The 4,247-nt window shown below is 37.3% G+C and overlaps 1 pseudogene; it reads right to left on the bottom strand.

Moving 5' to 3' along the window:
* Nucleotides 1-1,640: 1,640 nt before the first annotated feature.
* On the bottom strand, nucleotides 1,641-2,459 carry LOC149207757 (leucine-rich repeat receptor-like serine/threonine-protein kinase BAM2 pseudogene; annotated as a pseudogene).
* Nucleotides 2,460-4,247: the final 1,788 nt, after the last annotated feature.

Genomic DNA, 4,247 nt, shown 5'->3' with positions numbered 1-4,247 from the left:
GATAAAGGGTTTTGCATCAAGAGTTACAACTTTTGGTTTTGTCATTAAACACTTTTTTCCAAGCAGGGACAAACTTACAATTGTTTGCTTAATGTATTGAGTTATGATATGTTCATTTTTTTTTGTTCTTCCAAGAAGCTCCACGTATCACTACAATTAACTTTCCTAGATATAATGAAACTCTAGTGTCTCTTCTTAGAAATAGTTGTAATATTTTTATGAAAATACCAAGTGGTCACATGAAACATTATGTTGTCAAACTTAGCAAGTGGTAACATGAAACATTATGTTGTCAACAATCCAATGCAACTAGATGGACTTCATTTGAGCAAATAAATACACTTATAGCCTTAATCAATGTGAAAATCAGATAAGACGATAATATTGGTATAAAATCTATAAATCAATTCCAAAGACTAGGAGATGCCTCTGAAAATAAAAGGATATTGTGTAATTTTTGGCAGGATTTATGTTGCTGGAGTCTCTCTGAGGAGAGATGCTTGTAGGGAATCCATTGCTCATGCAAAGGAATATGTTCTTGAACTTGATTTATGGAGACCCATTGAAAATATGCCTAGAAAGAGATATGGATACCTGGGTACTGTTGTGGATGGGATTTTTTATGTATCCGGAGGGCTTAAGTTTGGTAAAAAGAATGGTTTCTCATTACAACCTTATGCTTATGCAGGCTCTATGGATTCCTATGACTCCAAGAATAATACTTGGCTTAAGACCAAGGCCCTGCCAATGGGGGATTGTGTGATAAAGAGCCCCCAAAGATCTCTTTGGCAAGGCTCTCTGGTTTCTAAGCCTTGCCCATAACCTATACCCTGTTGCTTAATCTAGCAAGTCTCTCTAGTTTTTAGTCCTGATCCAGGACATGTACCTTATCGATTAAACTGATTGTTTAGCATGAAATACCAATCAAAAGAGAAAAAATATAGACATTCAAAATAACCATTCCTTGATAAGAAGAACATGATTTCCTTGACAATGCTTTCTGGTTCTAAGTTGATCCATAATCTCTATCTTGTTTTGATTAAATTTGTTGGTTTGCATGAAACACTAGGACTGAGGAAAAAGAGAGCACTCCCAATACACTATATTTTTGGAAGCTCTTTATCATCAAAACTAGATATGATTCATGAACTAGTTAATGAGACAAGCTATTTGCCTAAGATGTTTTGCAGTTGGGATACTAAAATGTCCTATTATACAATATACTTACTAGATAAGGGAATGCAAATATCGAAGGATTGTCTCTAATCCATTGTTTATTTTGAAAGTTATGCTACATCATAACATCTCCTATTAGTGTAGATATGGAGACTCTCAGATTCTGGTCCTGCGGTGAGTTGTTACTAAATTGGACTGATATCTTGATGTATTTGTTGAAGACCTGGTGGTCCTATTCTTTGTATGAACCTAAATGATTCTATGCAAGGAACTCATGAAATGCTTCCATTGAGGTAGACACGTTTCTGGTTTGAACAAACCAATAGAATTAGTTATATCTCGTACAACTATACTACTCAAATGCTCCTCCAGTCTAGGGAGGGAAAGAGCATCGCTGACCAATACTTCTAATATTGGTGATATAATAAAGACAATGGTCACATGTCTAAAGCTAAATCATTGCCTTAGAAAGGATATATGCTGTTGTGTGCAGAAGAGAAATCATATGTAGAGTTGGATGTAAAAGCACTAGGATTCCTCTTGAGATGGGGAGACAAAGTGGCAGCTACCGCCTTCCTAGTTTCTTCATCTGGGCTGCAGAGAAGCATCATTTCCACAACTTCCCTCATGAAAGGCCTATTTATGGGCAGAGTGCTAGTGCATAGCAGAGCCACCCTTAACATCAACATCATTTCTTCTCTATGTGAGTTTGCTATGCGTGAATCCAGGACTCTGTTAATGTCAATGTTAATCTGATTCCAAACCCATCTAACAATACCCAAGTCATCTCCAAATTCGACATCATTGAGTTTTTTGCCAATCACAAGCTCTGGCAAGCCCATACCAAAGTTGTATATGTCACTCTTCTCATTCAATTTGAGGGTGTAAGCATACTCTGCACACATATCAATCAATTGAATCAATTCACTACAATTGTGTTTTTTCTATTGACACATTTGATTAATACAAACATATATGTCATAGCATTATCCGTTTAACTGGAAAGTCTTACCTAGGCAAATATAGCCATATGAGCCTGCAACTACTGACATGACATTCTCCTGACTCAGCTTCTCCACCATTTTAGCCAAACCAAAATCCCATTCAGAATCCAGAAATATATTATATGATTTAACATCCCTATGTACTATTAGAGGGGAACAATCATGATGCAAGTAGGACAGACCCTGAGCAGCACCAATAGCAATGTTATAACGAGTAGGCCAATCTAGGGTTTCCCCTTCATAATTATGAAGCCGTTCATTCAAGCAACCATTTGGCATGTATTCATACACTAACAGATTAGAATCTGAACTAGAGATGCAACAAAGCAACTTGACAATGTTGGCATGCCTAATCTTCCCTAAAGTGTCCACCTCTGCTTGAAATTCCTTGTCTTGGCCCAACAAAAGTTTCCTATTGTTCCAGATCTATTTCACAGCAATAATAGTGCCATCTCCCAGTGTCACCTTGTACACTTTTCCTGCACCTCCACTTCTGATAACATTATTTTCTGTCAATCTCTTCAAAATGTCTGATTCGTCGAATTCCAGCCTGTGAAAGGGTGTGAGTTTCCAAGAGAGTGTCTTTGATTTAGCTTGAGAAAAATTATTGTATGTCTTATACAGGATACCTATAAGAATCAAGCAGAGTATGACCACCACAGCAATAACCGCAATCAATACCCTGTATTGATGATTCTCAGATCCCTTTTTCTGTTGGAAGCATGAAGGAAGCTTTAATGGCCCACCTCCACACAGGCCAGGATTGCGAAGAAAACTTTCATCATATGCCAGATTATTGTAACCAATAGGGATAGAGCCAGACAAGAGGTTTCCAGACACATTAAGAAAACTCAACTTGAGATTGTCTAATTCAAGGGGTATTTCCCGTGAAAGAAAATTGTTTGAGAGGTCTAGATTGTTAATAACTAGCAGTAACCCAAGAGATGTAGGAATTGAAATTGTGAGGCTGTTGTTTGCAAGGTTAAGCTGAGAAAGCTCTTTCCATGATATTATTGTGATAGGGAGTACCCATTTGACATATTGTGGTCAAGTGAAAGATGTTGTAGTGACAATAATTTAATAGTTCCCCTAGAATAATACCTAATATACTATTGTGACTAGCTAAAAAGCTGCTGAGATTCCACAACTATGAAATGCTAGAGGGAATATTTCCACTGGCTTGATTTTATGATATCTCCAAAGCCCACATGTTGGCTTATTTTATGATTTGGGTAGGAATTTGGCCCTGGAAGGTATTGTTTGTCAACGATAATTGTCCAAGGAGTGGAGAACTCCATAGTCCCAGATGAACCTCATCACTTAGTTGGTCATTCTCTACTCGAACAAAGGTTAGGTTAGGATAATTTCCTAGAGACTGAGTCAGTCTTCCATCAAACTTATTAACATAACAATAGAAGCTACCAGTACTCCACCTGCACAGACATTCTGCAGAAGAGGACTTGACATCTCATTTGTTGGTACATCAAACTCAATAGGATTAGAAACCATCCCAATTCCTGGGGGCACTAGTCCTGTGAGGTTGTTGGTAAAAATATTGAGGTGGACTAAATTAGTAAGCTTATCAAGCCTAGAGGGCATAGATCCAGAGAGATGGTTGTTTTTTAATTGCAATGTCTCTAGTTTTCTCAAATCTCTAATCCCGATGGGGATGTTTCCATTGAGCTCATTGATAGACAAATCCAAATTCACAAGCCTCTTAATATTGTCGATATTGTCTAGAATTGGTCCAGATAAATTGTTATAATATAGAATCATATCTATCATGTTTGAAAGGGCCATCAATTTTCTTGGTATCCTACTAGTCAAATGATTCTCTGAGAGGTCAAAATGCACCATATTTGTTATATTTTCTATTGACTATGGAATCTCTCCTACTAGTTTACAATATTTCATCCACAACTGTCGCAGCCTTGACAAGTTCCCATGTTGAGGTGGGATTGCTCCTTCAGACAGAGGGTTATAGGTCAGTGTCAAGTCTTTTAACGAAGCGAGAACTCCAAGTTTTTTTAACTAGTTAATGATGTGTCTAGGATGCACTTTTTCTCT

The sequence above is a fragment of the Pinus tabuliformis genome, chromosome 1_2 (genome assembly GCF_031772625.1).
Source record: "Pinus tabuliformis cultivar Carrire ecotype Pingquan chromosome 1_2, CPIR1, whole genome shotgun sequence".
Classification (NCBI taxonomy): Eukaryota; Viridiplantae; Streptophyta; class Pinopsida; order Pinales; family Pinaceae; genus Pinus; species Pinus tabuliformis.
The sequence above is the reverse complement of the archived record's forward strand: the minus strand, read 5'-3'. Positions and strand labels throughout refer to the sequence as shown.